We start from the raw sequence: 16,315 nt of genomic DNA on the forward strand, positions 1-16,315 counted from the left end.
CATCTGATGTAAATCCTTGACCCCCAATGTTGGACTCGGTCGGCCCAAGAGACATATTAAATTGATGTGGCTAGTACGTTATGATCCAAGTCGGGTCATACCCAATAACAAGCTAGACAAACACCGATAATATTCGTTCATATATGATGTGATCATAACAAATGAATATTAACACTTGAGTTATTTGGAAAGGGGTTTCTAAATAAAATATACTTGTGTAATAAACAAATCATATGGATGATTTATGTTTTATGAAAGAACATTACATAGTGTTATTTAAGTTGGTTAAATAACAATATGTGAATAATAATAACCAAGCATGTCTCTTAACATATAATATGTTTTATAAGTTATAAGTTATAAACTTATAAAAGTATATATGTATGGATATATATATATATATGTTTAAAGTTTTATAAAAGAAAAAGATAATAACCCTTTCAAATGTAATATTATTATATGTTTGAGTGGAGACATGCAAGGTGAGTGGAGACATGCAATGGTTATTATTGGTGGAGAGAAAGATGCCTTTAAATAAAACCAAGTCTTTCTCTTTCATTCTTTCATAACACGCATAATTTCCAAGTAAACTTTTCTCTCTTCCTCTCTTGGGTATTTTCATCCAACATAAGAAAATAAGAAGAAAATTTCAAGTGCAAATCCTAGCTAGAAGTGGTGTGTTGTTGAAGCTTGGGGTATGCTAGCTTGAGGAGCTTCCATATTCAAGTTCTTACCCTTCAATCATCATCTCTTTCACCCGGTTTTGTCATATTGAAAGGTAGTAGTAACATGCATGGACTTATAGTGACATGCATGTATTTGATAGTGTGTAATTCGTATTTAGATCCGGGTTTGGGTTTTGCATGTTTAAAATTGGTTTTGTACATATCATATTAACAAGATTTAAAACTTTTATATCCGCTGCGTTTTTGGTAAAATAGGGATTTTATCACTTTGATAATCTTGTTAAAACCCAACAATGGCTTCAAGAGCCGCTTATACGAATGCATGCTTCATTAGACCCAAAATTTTTCGGGTTTATGGTGGGTTTCACCATTTGGCCGAAACTTTTTGGGGTTTTGGTTACCCCATGGTTTTTCAAGGTTATACTTTACATGCATGTGGTAATCTTGAAAAACCAAGTCATTTGGATGATTAATTAGTTTGTTTGGACAAAACCCGAAACTTTCGGTTTGCTTAAGCTTTGGACGAAAGTTTTGAGGCAAAAAGGGGAACCATTTTGGTCTTGTATTATTGCATATTTGGATGTGTAATAGATGTTCATAACCTAGCCATGGCCTTGTGTTTGGTTGAATGATTGTGTTGGTTGTTTGTTCATTCGATTTGGTTGTAATATTTATTTGGGTTTGTAATCTATTTATTCATTCATATGGCTTGTAATAATAAGTAGATTAGATGTATTTCTTTTACTAGAAAAATGTATTAGGATATATTTTGTAAAAGAAGATGCATGGATGGAAGCCCAAATAAAATGATGAAGACCACAACACCGGGAGTAAACACTTGGAGCATATGGATGCGGAATCAAGTGGGAGTTCACCGACACAAGTGCATGTTCTTTTGGGTACCTTAGGAGAGACTTTTTGACACACTTGTCTTCGGTCAACAAGTGTGGTCAATATTAGGAGGCTATGGTTATGAACTTGTGGTTGTGTATATTTTGTGCTTGCATGGTTGATTTACTTATTATTTGCAATATGGTTTGCTTAACAACTTAAAATCAACTAGCATAAAATTGGTTCCTTATATATCGTTAGGTAATAAAAATTGGTTTTATTAATAACTAATGATTTCATAATAAAAATGGGTTTTATTAATTGGAACTTTGAAATTGGGTTTTTCAACTAAGTACCATACATTTGAATGCATGCAAATGAAAGGTACAATAAATAGTTTTCCAATCTAGAATTTAGAAAACTAAAATCCCTTTTTAAAAACAAGTTAAACACCATCCTTTTATACGACACTTAAGTCACTTGTAGACTTGAAAGTGAGTTAGGATCACCTAAGCACTTTTAAGAAAACTTGTGATCTTAAGGTGATTTTACAAGTACTTTTGGCATTAGGATCACCTAACCACTTGTATGAGTAAACTCACACGTGTGTATAAGTAGGACGACTTGATTTGAAACCATGACTATAGGATCACCTTAACATGGCGTTCAAAGGTGTTGATGGGATTTAACATACCAACTAAACATATGATGTTTAACCGATCCCATAAAACTAGAAGTTGCAAAGGGTTGCAATTGTCAAACGTTGACTACCTTGTTAATTCGAATAGTAGGATAAAGGTCACCTAACTACTATTTGAATGAAACGTTGGGTTCTAGATTTTAATCAATAATTGTCTTGGAGACATTTAAAGGGTATTAAAGATTAAAATTTTATTAATATCGAAAATACTAATTGAACTTTGTTAAAATTCTTTTAGATGGCCGTAAACAACGCACCGAACGCAATTATCCCACACGTGCATAATCTATCACTAAGATCCATTCTGGATAAGGATCGTCTAAACTTTAACAACTTCATGGATTGGTATCGAAACTTGAGAATTGTTCTCAAGCAAGAAAAGAAGTCTTATATTTTAGACGATCCTATTCCCGATGAACCCGATGTCAATAACTTGGATGCCTATGCGGATTGGTTAAAATACACCGAGGATTCGGTGCAAGTTTCTTGCCTCATGTTGGGAACAATGATTCCCGAGATCCAAAAGGATTTCGAGAATCATGGGGCGTATGACATGATAACCCAACTTAAGGAAATGTTCCTTACTCAAGCTCGGGTTGAGCGATTCGAAACGGTTCGAGCACTTCATGCATGTCATATGGAAGAAACCCAATCTGTTTCATCTTATGTACTTAAGATGAAGAGCCACATTGATCGACTTGAACGGCTTAACTGTCCCGTCTCAAAAGAGTTAGCCACGGATTTAATCCTAAATGGCTTAACTAAAAGGTTTGAGACATTCGTCATGAACTACAACATGAATGGATGGGACAAAAGCATTGGTGAGCTTCACGCAATGCTTAAGACAGCCGAGGCCGGCATGGGTAAAAAGGTTTTACCCATTCTTGCGATCAATGAGGGTGGCTCAAAGAAAAGGCATCACCCGGAACCAAAAGCAAAGGTTGCCGTTGGTAAGGGGCAAGTCAAGAAGGGGTTCAAGGGAAAGGCAAAGGCGGAGCCAAAGCCAAAGAAGCTAAAGGTTAGCGCTGAGGATCCGTGCTTTGGTTGTGGTGAGATAGGTCATTGGATGAGAAACTGTCCGACCTATCTCAAGGAGTTGAAAGCTAAGAGGGATGCGGGGCAAACCTCATGTACAACTTTCATGATTCACATTGATCTTAATATTATTTCTTCTAACACATGGGTATTGGATACCGGATGTGGAACTCACATATGCAATTCATTGCAGGGGTTCAAAGGAAGAAATGAGGTGAAGAAAGGAGATATAAGTCTCTTCATGGGCAGTGGAGCAAAGGTGACGTCCAAGCCCGAGGAGATTATGTTTTAAAGCTTCCAAATGGTTTGGAAATTATTTTGAAAAACATTTTATATTCCCCTAGTTTGACTAGGAATATTATCTCTGTTTCTGTATTAAGACAATCTGGTTATGACTTTAATTTTGTTGATAATGGTATTTATGTTTTCATGGATAATGTCTTTTATTTTAAAGCGATGCCGTTTTATGGCATTTATGGATTAATTCATGATGACTCATACATTGATAACTCGTTGTACCAATCTAACACCAAAAGACTCAAAATGGATTTGAGTAATACTTTTTTTTGGCATTGTCGTCTTGGTCACATAAACAAGAATCGTATTCATACACTTCGAAAGAATGGTCTTTTGAAATCAAATGTTGATTCATTTGATGAATGTGAATCTTGTTTATTGGGAAAGATGACCAAAGAACCCTTTAATGGAACAAATGAAAGGGCGAAAGACTTATTAGGTATCATACATTCGGATGTATGTGGACCTTTTAGGACAATGACAAGAAATGGTGAAAGATACTTCATTACCTTTACCGACGATTATAGTCGCTATGGGTATGTGTTCTTGTTAAGACACAAAAATGAGGCCTTTGAAATGTTCAAAGTCTTCCAAAATGAAGTACAAAATCAACTCAACAAAACAATCAAAGTACTACGTTCCGATAGAGGAGGTGAATACCTCAATGATGCGTTTCTAGAACATCTTAGGAGTTGTGGGATTGTCTCACAACTTACTCCACCTGGAACACCACAACATAATGGTGTGTCCGAAAGGAGGAATCGAACTTTATTGGACATGGTTCGATCCATGATGGCTAGATGCTCATTACCTTTATCATTTTGGGGTTTCGCTGTGATCTCTGCTGCCCGTGTTTTAAATATGGCACCAACCAAGAAAGTGGATAGGACACCTTTTGAAATATGGCATGGAAAGGCTCCAAAATTTTCATATTTAAAGGTATGGGGTTGTGAGGCTTATGTTAAGATCTACACCCCTGACAAACTTGAATGTCGATCCACTAAGTGTATATTTGTAGGATATCCCACGGATTCGATGGGATATTATTTCTACAATCCAAGCGAGCATAAAGAGTTTATAGCTCGAAAGGCTAAGTTCTTGGAAAGAAGGTTCCTTATGGAAGGAACTGACAGAACTGTAGAACTCGAAGAGGATCGAAAACTACAAGCCGATACACGTTTGGTTGACACTAGCAATCAACAAGAGGTTGTTGAGGATGATCAAATGGTTGATCAAAACACACAAAACATTCGCAAATCTGGTAGAGTTAGCACCCCACCTGAGAGATATGGATTTTTCATGGATGGATGCTACGTGGTTGATTCGGATGAACCCACCACATACCGAGATGCAATGTCGCAATCTGATTGTGACAAATGGCTAGAAGCCATGAATGTTGAGATGCAATCCATGCATGACAATCAAGTATGGGACTTGGTTGCTCCACCTCTAAATTCCAAGCTGGTTGGAAGTAAGTGGGTTTTCAAGAAGAAAACTGATATGCAAGGAAACTTGGATACTTTTAAAGCTAGACTTGTAGCAAAGGGTTTCACTCAAACTCAAGGGGTTGATTATGATGAAACTTTCTCGCCCGTGGCGATGCTAAAGTCTATTAGGATATTGTTCGCTATAGCCGCATATTATGACTATGAGATATGGCAAATGGATGTCAAAACTGCTTTTCTAAATGGGCATCTTAATGAAGATGTTTATATGGTTCAGCCTGAAGGTTTTGTCGATCCACAACATCCTAAGAAAGTATGCAAGTTGAAGAAATCAATCTATGGATTGAAACAAGCATCTATAAGTTGGAATCACCGTTTTGATGATGAAGTTAAGAAATTTGGATTCATCAAAAACGCTGATGAAGCTTGTGTGTATAAGAAAGCTAGTGGGAGAATCATAACCTTTCTGGTATTATATGTCGATGACATATTACTGTTTGGAAATGACATTCCAACCTTGGAATGTGTAAAAGCCTGGCTTGGAAGCTGTTTTTCCATTAAGGATCTTGGTGAAGCCACCTATATTCTGGGAATAAGGATCTATAGGGATAGATCAAGGCGGTTGATAGGTTTGAATCAAAGTGCATACATATACAAGATCTTGAAAAGGTTTAAGATGGAAAACTCTAAGAAAGGTTTGGTACCTATTCAAAGAGGAACGATGTTGAGTGCTTCTCAATGTCCAAGCTCAAAGGATGAGCAAGACAAAATGAGTGGTATCCCATATGCATCTGCTATAGGATCCATCATGTATGCCATGATTTGCACTAGACCGGATGTGTCATGCGCCTTGAGCATGACAAGTCGATAATAACAAAATCCGGGAACTAGCCATTGGATGGCTGTTAAGAGCATATTGAAATACCTTAGAAGGACTAAGGATATGTTTCTAATATATGGCTCTGGTGAGAAGGAACTCGTTGTAAAGGGTTACACTGATGCGAGTTTCCAAACTGGTCGAGATGATTCTCGATCACAATCGGGATACGTTTTCATTCTCAATGGTGGTGCTGTCTCATGGAAGAGTGCAAAATAAGACGTTGTAGCTTTATCCACCACTGAATCTGAATACATCGCCGCCTCCCTGGCAGCTCAAGAAGCTGCATGGATTAGAAAGTTCATTGCCGATCTAGGAGTGGTTCGTACCATTCAGGACCCTCTAGAGATCTTTTGTGACAACGAGGGTGCGATTGCTCAAATCAAGGAACCCCGCGCACATCAAAAGACTAGGCACATTGAGCGGATATTCAACTACATAAGGGATGAAGTTGAAAAGGGAAAGATATGTATTCGCAAAGTTCACACTGATCAAAACATTGCGGACCCACTCACGAAACTCCTTGAAAGGCCGAAGCATGAGAGTCATACTTGCGCCTTAGGACTTCGATATTCTAGTGATTGGATTTGATCAAAATTTGTATTTGGATATTGGAACAATTTTATTTTAACTCAATCATATGGTTTTGGTTATGGTCATGTTCTTGAGTTATGTTCCATTTTAGTTTGTTTAAATCCGTGAATAATTTGAATTATTCTAAACGTCCGTAGTCGTTCATATTTGTGGGAACAAATGTGAAAGTAAGACTATTATGAACTCGGATTGGTAGATATTCATGAGGTATGAATATAGCAAAGGGTTGCTGCCAAGGTTCATAGATATTTATGGGATAAATATTGGACTGACCCGCTCTCAATTTTACTACATGGAATCCTTGGGATTTGTGATCATAAGTAAATTTGAGTAAAGGCGAACTTCATAGTATCCTCCGACCTGAGATACATATTGGGTCTTGATATTCATCGACTATTATGCTTTGACTTAGTTCTTCGCTGCTCTGAAATATGTCAGTACATAAGGCTAAGCTCAAGTATAGTACAAGGTGATAGTGAGAGACGTATGTAGTCAATATGGGATTTGTCCCTCTTATTCGTTGAGAGTTAAATGTCTAAGGCCTGACAAGTTAAATCAACAGAGAATGATCACTTTGTGTCTCTGGATTTAACATGACATTTGTGGCAAAAGGATAAATAATAGTTTCACCTAAATCATTTTCAAGTATGGGACTTGAAAGGGATGATGTTATTGAATGGCACTTCGTCATACGTATTAGGGGTAGTAAACCGTAGTTAGGCGGTATTTGCTACTTGCATCAATCATCTATGTATCTTGTGCAAGTGGGAGATTGTTGGACTCGGTCTGCCCAAGAGACATATTAAATTGATGTGGCTAGTACGTTATGATCCAAGTCGGGTCATACCCAATAACAAGCTAGACAAACACCGATAATATTCGTTCATATATGATGTGATCATAACAAATGAATATTAACACTTGAGTTATTTGGAAAGGGGTTTCTAAATAAAATGTACTTGTGTAATAAACAAATCATATGGATGATTTATGTTTTATGAAAGAACATTACATAGTGTTATTTAAGTTGGTTAAATAACAATATGTGAATAATAATAACCAAGCATGTCTCTTAACATATAATAGGTTTTATAAGTTATAAGTTATAAACTTATAAAAGTATATATGTATGGATATATATATATATATATGTTTAAAGTCTTATAAAAGAAAAAGATAATAACTCTTTCAAATGTAATATTATTATATGTTTGAGTGGAGACATGCAAAGTGAGTGGAGACATGCAATGGTTATTATTGGTGGAGAGACAGATGCCTTTAAATAAAACCAAGTCTTTCTCTTTCATTCTTTCGTAACACACATAATTTCGAAGTAAACTTTTCTCCCTTCCTCTCTTGGGTATTTTCATCCAACATAAGAAAAGAAGAAGAAAATTTCAAGTGCAAATCCTAGCTAGAAGTGGTGTGTTGTTGAAGCTTGGGGTATGCTAGCTTGAGGAGCTTCCATATTCAAGTTCTTACCTTTCAATCATCATCTTTTTCACCCGGTTTTGTCATATTGAAAAGTAGTAGTAACATGCATGGACTTATAGTGACATGCATGTATTTGATAGTGTGTAATTCGTATTTGGATACGGGTTTGGGTTTTGCATGTTTAAAATAGGTTTTATACATATCATATTAACAAGATTTAAAACTTTTATATCCGCTGCGTTTTTGGTAAAATAGGGATTTTATCACTTTGATAATCTTGTTAAAATGCAACACCCAATTGTGTTGAAAATGGAGTCATATGCCTCCAAGTGGAAGTAAGGTTCCTCCGTTGCTAGACCTTTATATTTCGGAAGACTTTGAAGTGAATTTGTTCTTACTTCAAATGTCCTCCCTTGATTATTAAGAGGTATAACCACCGGAGACGGATTATTAGTAATTATGGGTCGGAAATGGGCTTCAATCCCCCTAACCATCTCACTTGCATGCCTTCTTGGTACCCCCATTGGTACTCTTGGTTGACCCATTTGCCTATAAACGGGCCTTGGCTGCGCAAACTGTTGTTGAAACTGTGGTTGGGGCATTTGTGGTTGAAATTATGGATCTTGAGGTTGCCCTTGCGGTTGTTGAATAATTGGTGGTGGAAATTGTTGATTCACAACAACCGGTGGTTGTTGTTTAACTTGTTGTTGAATCGGTGGTGGTTGCACGTTTTGTTGGACAATTACCGGTTGTTGTTGAGGCGGTTGTTGAACAACCGATGGTGTTTATCTATTAAACCCTTGCACCGATTCCGGATGTTGCCATTGACCATATGCCAAATTTCCCGGATTTACCCTTTGACTTCCATCACCTCCCGTGTAGTAACCTTCCACTTCATACCCCTCGAATTCATTGTTAAACCCATATCCATATCCCTCACCTTGTGATCTTGAATGTTGCATAAACTGTTGGGGTTGGTATTGGTAGTTTGATTGTGATTGTTGAAAGGGTGGTGGTGGTTGATATTGTTGAGATGATGATGACGCACCAAAGGTGGGAAAAAGGTTGGTAATAGGTGGCAATGTGGATGATGTTGATAGGTGAATTGAGCATTGATGGGTTCAGTTGTGGGTGGTGGTTGAAGTTCACTTGATGCTGTTTGTATATTAATAGTGATTGGTGGAGGTGTGGTTGGGACTGGTTAACCCGAAGTGGAAACTGGTGAATCCATGTTGTTTGATGCTGTTGGAGAACCAAGAAACTTATTCTCTCTAAGTAAGACTCGGTTTCTTGAAAGTGTTTTGTCAATCTCGGGATCAATAACTAGAGGTGATGCCTGTTAGATCTTCTAGTATGCATACACCTGTAGGTACCTGCACACTAACACAACCAGCGTAAACCCGAAAATAACAAACAAAAACTACTAAATCTAACACACGTTGCGCACTACTCCCCGGCAACGGCGCCAAAAATTTGACGTGAGGTCGAAGACTAACTCAAAAATAAACCGAATACAACTAGTTAGATAGCGGTAAGCGGGTATCGAACACAGGGAGTTTGTGGAAAGTATATTACTAAGTAGTTTTATAATTAAATTATATATTAAACTAAATGCAAAAATTAACTTCAATGAGTTGGTTGTTTGTTTTTGATTAACGACAATAACTAAAACAATAAACGAGCTTTAAATAATATAAGAAAGAATGCTCTCTCCCGATTTCAGGTTTTCAATAGTGATACAGTTACGTTTACTTGAGGGATGAACTACATAAACATAGTTCGTTAAAATGCGTTTAACAGTAATAAAAGAGGACTAAGTACTTGAATTATGAAAACGCAAGGTTGTCACTCAATAATCAGGTTTATATAGATAACCCTAATTCTCTTATACTAAATCCCGATTGCCTATGGCACCGAGAACGGATAATCAAGAACATGGATTTACACTATATTAACAATTACTAATCAAAATCATAATCACCATAGTAATTTAATCATAGAATCAAAACACTATCCCACAAATAACATAAATGAATAACAAGTAATCAATTGAAACCCTTAAAATTCGGGAGAGAACATAAAGATGATTAGCCACTCATAGTTTGATTAAACATCACATCCATTAAGAAATCGAATGAATAGTAAACCCAAATGATTGTTTATAATCACCAAAGTCTTGTTCTCAATCTCCAAAATTCGTCTCTTCCTTGTTTAGAATGAAAGATAATGAAAAGTCTAGCCAAAAAACCGATTGAAATAAGAAAATAAAATGGCAGTTACGACATGAACCGTGGCCCACGGTTCACACCGTGAGTCACGGTGTATTTCATCTTCAGCTGGACCGTGGCCCACGGTTGAACCGTGGGTCACGATGATCTTCACGGTGAGACAGAGTACCACGGTACGGTGCCCTCTGTCGTTTTTGTCAATATTGGACCGTGGCTCACGGTGGTTACCGTGGGCCACGGTTGACTTTGACCTTGCCATCCCGTTTTCACTTCATTTGACCTCTCTCGCGTCTTCGACTCATTCGGTTGCCTCGGTATACTCCATAATAGCCCCAGAACCTCCTTTGAGCCTACAATTCACCAATCATACCGTAGTTATCTAATTCCACAAAATAAACGAATTCAAATCATGATTATTACGGTTTTAAATCAATTAAGCGTTGTCCCATGGACCACCCGTCAATGGATTTTGTTGATCCAAGAGTTTGATGTGGAGATCCATGATAAGAAAGGAAGCAAGAATGTGGTTGCTGATCATCTGTCGAGACTGACGGGTCAAGAGGAAGACAATACCATGGCGATAAATGAATCATTCCCGGACGAACAATTATTTGCTGTTTCTACATTACCATGGTATGCTGACATCATTAATTTTCTTGTTGCAGGTACCATCCCATAATTCTGGCCCAAGAAAAAGAAACATCAATTCATGTCTAAGGTGAAGCAATACATGTGGGAAGACCCAGATTTGTTCAAGATTGGGGCTGATCAAGTCTATCGGAGATGCATTCCAGATGGGGAGATTCGAAGTGTGTTGTCACACGCACACTCACTCGCATGCGGTGGACATTTCAGCGGGCAGAAAACAGGTCATAAAATTTTAGATTGTGGTTTTTATTGGCCTAGTTTATTTAAAGATGTAGCAGAATATGCTAAGAACTGTGTGAGATGTCAACAGTTAGGTAGCATTTCCATGAGGAACAAGATGACCATGCAACCAATCCTCGTTGTGGACATCTTTCATGTTTGGGGATTTGATTTTATTGGCCCGTTCCCAAACTCCTTCGGGAGTTACTATATTTTGGTGGCGGTTGATTATGTTTCAAAATGGGTTGAAGCAATCGCCACCAAAACAAATGACCATGCCGTTGTTTGTAAATTTGTCCAATCAAATATTTTCTCGATATTTGGCGTCCCTCGCATTATTATTAGTGATGGGGGTTCCCATTTTAAAAACTTTAATTTTGGCAAATTACTCAAATGGTATGGTGTAAACCACCGAATAGCCACACCATACGATCCTCAAACGAGTGGTCAGGTGAAGGTATCTAATAGACAAATTAAGGAAATTTTATAAAAAACGGTAAGACCCGATAGAAAAGATTGGTCAACAAAACTAAACGATACTTTATGGGCTTACCATACTGCTTTTAAAACACCTATTGGTACTACCCCCTATCGGTTGGTTTACCGGAAAAGGGTGACATTTACCTGTGGAACTCGCCCATCGTGCTTTATGCGCCGTGAAAAATGTTAATCTAGATTATGAGTGTGCAGGTAAAGAAAGAAATTTGAATATATGTGAGCTAGAGGAGTTGCGGGATGAAGCGTATGAGTGCGCGTCAGCATATAAAGACCGAATGAATCAAGTGCATGATGCAAAGATTAAGAGGAAAACTTTTGAAGAAGGACAACGGGTTTGGTTATACAATTCGAGAGCAAAACTGTTCCCGGGTAAGTTAAAGAGTAAGTGGATGGGCCGTATCAGGTGAAGCGTGTCGGTCAGTTTGGCGAGGTCGAAATTGAAGATTTTCACGATCCCCTAAGGCAGGTAGTGAATGGGCAACGGTTGAAACCATATTTGGAAGATGCGGACTTGAATAAGAGCATACACGATTCGGTGGTGAGCTTTATAGCTACTACACCATCATATTCAGCCGAGTAATAAGGGCCAGGTAACGTTGGGCTATAGACTTTAAATTCAGCGCTTCTCGGGTGGCAACCCGAGCGTTTTTATTTTTTGTTTTTATTAATCTTTTTAATAAAAACAATTGAGCGTTCACCGTTGACCGTAGCTTACGGTCTCCAGACCATAGCTTACGGTCGGACCGTAGGCTACGGTAGTTCCAAACTGTCTTACGGTGGCTTATGGACCGTAGCTTACGGTCACCCGACCGTAGCTTACGGTCGGGATTTTTCAGATTTTCGAAAAAAAATATTAATATTATTCCTTTTAACCTCCACCACAAGATTTACTTACCTCTTTCTCTCCTTATTCTTCTTATTTCTTTCTTCTTCTTCATCTTCTTCCTCTCTTCCACCCAAGAATACCACAAAACCCAAAACCCTAACTCCTTCAATTCTTACCCAAATCTCTTGATTCCGGACTCTAAGCTCATTATTTTTTCGAGAGGAACTCACCTATGGTGTCGGTTTTCATTAATTGTTTCTTGTTTTTTTCCGGATTCGTGAGGGTGTGAAGAACCCTAAAAATCAAGTTTGGGGGTTTTTCAAGTTTACGTGTTTTTATTGTAATTGAAGCTTAGGGCATCAACTTTCTTCACTAAAAAGGTAAGTATTTCACTTAATTTTAATTTGATGAAGCCTAAGGTTTGTGATGAAGTTTAAGTATTACTTTATACATATTGATAGAGTTTAGGGATTGTTATAGTGATAATGTCTCCACACTTGTAAGAGTAGATTTGTTAAGGGGTTAGTTTATGGGTGTTATGGGTTATAATTATTTGGTTATGATGGCTTGTTGAAATTTTGCAAGATAAAAATTCATAAGAAAGTAATTGATGTTTATATAATTAATGGTACATGTTGGGTAAGTGACATAGATCAAATCTTACAAGTTAGAGTTTGAAGTGGTTTTATAAACATTGAATCAACGAGTCATACACCCATTGCCAACAACAAATGTGGGGATATTTGGAAGGTTTATCTTGTTATTTGACTTGCATTGTTTGCTTGGTTGTGATTTTGTAGGATGGGAAGGACTGGTGATACTAGGAAAAACCCGCTAAGGAACAAAGGGAAGGTTGCTTCATCGTCGGCCAACCCACCACCTTTGCCCAAAAGAAGATTAATTTTGAGAGATTATGAGGACGAGGATCCCATGCAGGAACCATATGAAGATGAAGGAATGGCGCCTCCCCTTAATCCAATATGGTGCGGGGGCACGTTATCGGGAATGGATCTGTATTGGCAAGCGGAGTTGTTTAATGATGCGACAGAAAAGTTGAAAAACAAGATTGATGGATTTATGTGTGAGAGACAGGTTTCGAGTACTCTTTTGAGGCCATTTGGTATTATAACCATGTTTGAAAACTTAGGTTGGGAGGCAGCGTTGAAGTGTTATGATGAAGAATATAAGGAAATTTACATGGATGCAATTCATAAGTGGGTCGCATCGTTGACAGTTGATTGGGGGAGTAATCCATACAAGACAATGAGGTTGATTGGGAAGGCTAATAATAAGGAGGTAGTTATGGCATTGGATACTTTGCGGAGGATAGCACCATTTGATTCTGAGCCATCAGTAGAGTATGTGTATCCTTCGGAAGACGAGTTGTATGTAAACCCGGATAAACATCCTTTGTATGAGGGAACGAAATTGGATCTTTTTAAACCGGGACTTGCCCATACTATGCTTAGAAACAATCTGAAGTTGCAAGCAAGGTTGCTGTTGAGTGTGATGGTATTTAATGTAATGCCGAAGCGGGGTGACAAAACACAAGTCAGAAAATCGGAAATTCCGGTGTTGCATGCATTGATGACGGGTACACCAAAGATTTCATATCGGTAGTTGGTTATGATGAATATCTGGAGGGAAAGAGAAACAAAGTTAAAGTTAATTATCCCACACTGTCGTTTGATTACAGCGTTATTAAAGGCAAAGGGAGCGATTCGAGCGGATACACCAACAGTTGAGAAGACTCTGCGTCTTTTTGATAAAGAGCAGTTGAATAAAGAGAGTTTGCTTTATCATGAGGAAGGAGGATATGTTTATCTCCAACATTTTGATACACAAGTGCAGCTGAAGGCATTGAAGAATGGGCATGGTGAGAATGTGATTGAGGAACCGTATATGTCTTTTCTGGGTAGTCGGGGTCCTCCAACTCCACGACCGGCAGTGAGAAGTGATCAAGGGGGGAGTTCATCGGGGCAGCCACAACAAGCCCGACTCAAATTCCACATGAGATGGTGCAAGATGATGAAGGAATGGTTGACTGGTTACAAGCTTCGAGGCCACCAGTTTATGGTATTTGGGGCAGTGAGTTTCAGTACATATTTGACCAACATAATCGGAACGCAGAGATGCAGCGGAGAGAGACCAGGAGATTGTATGACCGAATGGATTCGTGGAATCAAAACCACACGTATAACTGGCAGCAAGAAATCAATGATCGATATGAGGATGATCGCCAGAGTCGGGCACATACAGCGTGGCATCGGGGTGAGCCGGTGGTGGATAATCCACCGATGATTGACTACTCATCTTTGGGGCAGTTTGATGGGAGCACACACTATCTACCACCTCAGATTCATCATTCGAGGTGGGTGGATCCTCGTATAGATGCACCTCAGAATGCTGGTGCGGGAAGTTCGTCAGACGCGTTTAACTTCTCTGGTGTCATAGACACTATGAGGTCTATCTTTGGTGACCCGCAGCCGCCATATTTTTGCACTCACTGATCTGCTGATCAGGTCCATGTGTCTCTCTCTATCTTTTATGTTTTGTTGACTGTTTAATAGTTGTGTTATGGGTGGTCGGGTGGCGTGATGAACTTTTGGGTCGTGTGGTTGGTGTTAGTGTCTATGTTTATGTTTCAAAACTTTATTCGTTTTGTTTAATGGTATGCAACTTTATTTAAATCCGGAGATGGGTGATTGGATGTCCCTTGAATTACAATTGGTATGAATATCCTGTAGTTGCATATGTTTTTGAAAATCTGAGTTACATTGAGGGCAATGTAAATCTCAAGTGTGGGGATGGAGAAATTAAAAATTTTTAGCCTTAAGAGTAGCTTGATTATGCTCAAAAGCCAAAATTATAATTTGTTAATTGTTAGTATTAATGCCAAGTAGAGGTCTTTGGTCATGGTCAATTTTTAAGCTTCTCAAAAGTCTTCCCATGCAAATGTTTTTCAAAAATTAGACAATTAAAATGAACCGTTTAGATATGGATAACGAGTCATGGGGACAGGTACACATGTTTCATGTCGGCAGTCTAATTCCTCCGGTACGTGAATAAGATTTGTCTTATATATAATACACATATAATATATAGTATATACACATGTCATTTGAGTGCCATTATCGAGAGTAACCGGTATGTCCATGATATCTAGAACTTGGTTGTCTCACGCATTTCGAGATCTTAATACCACCACCTTATGGACAAATAGGACAGTAGAAAACCTACTTTATATTGGCCTTACATATAAAAATAAAATAATACTCCTACCCTACATTATCCCTTAGGAGCCAAGTTTGTGTCTTTTCCCTTTCGTTTGCTTAAACCCACATTACAAGTCGTGTTAGCCTTGGCCTTTTGTTTTAACCCTGTGGATAAAACTTGGTATGCTAAGAGTTGTATTTAAGTTGTTTGTCGAGCATAGTACACAATGTACGTATGTCTCGGGTCAGTTGTTTGTGTATATTGATGTTAGTATTTGTCAGTTAAAAAAATGAAAAAAAAATGAAAAAAAATAAAAAAAAGGAAAGAAAAAAGAAAAATTAAAGAAAAACTCAAAAAGAGTTCGTGTTTAAAGTCGTTATTGGTTGTAAATAATAGTTAGTGAGTTTGTTTTGTGCGTTTGTTTTTTGGTGTCAATAAATTGGGTTTCATCCACCATAAGTCACTAAATAAATCCACTTCCACACCCTAACCTAAGCCACAGCAAAACCTTTAGTTCTTTTCTCTATGCAACCAGTGGGTAATGGGTGGAGATATGACTTGCTTCCAAGCTTATTACATTTTGTTCATACTTGGTATAGAGGGCAAAGAGATACTAGCACATTTTTTGCTGGTCCAGATATTAAACCGAGTGGAGAGATATTATATTATGAGGGGTATGAACATGTGTGCCTTAACCGGAAACAAAGTACACTCGTTTGGGCGGTTTCATAGTTTTAAAATGTATCATTAAATTATTTGGTGGGTTATCAACCTTGACAGT

The sequence above is a fragment of the Bidens hawaiensis genome, unplaced genomic scaffold (assembly GCF_021521415.1).
Source record: "Bidens hawaiensis isolate Kalapana, Puna unplaced genomic scaffold, B.hawaiensis_p1.1 tig00039383_1, whole genome shotgun sequence".
Taxonomy (NCBI): Eukaryota; Viridiplantae; Streptophyta; class Magnoliopsida; order Asterales; family Asteraceae; genus Bidens; species Bidens hawaiensis.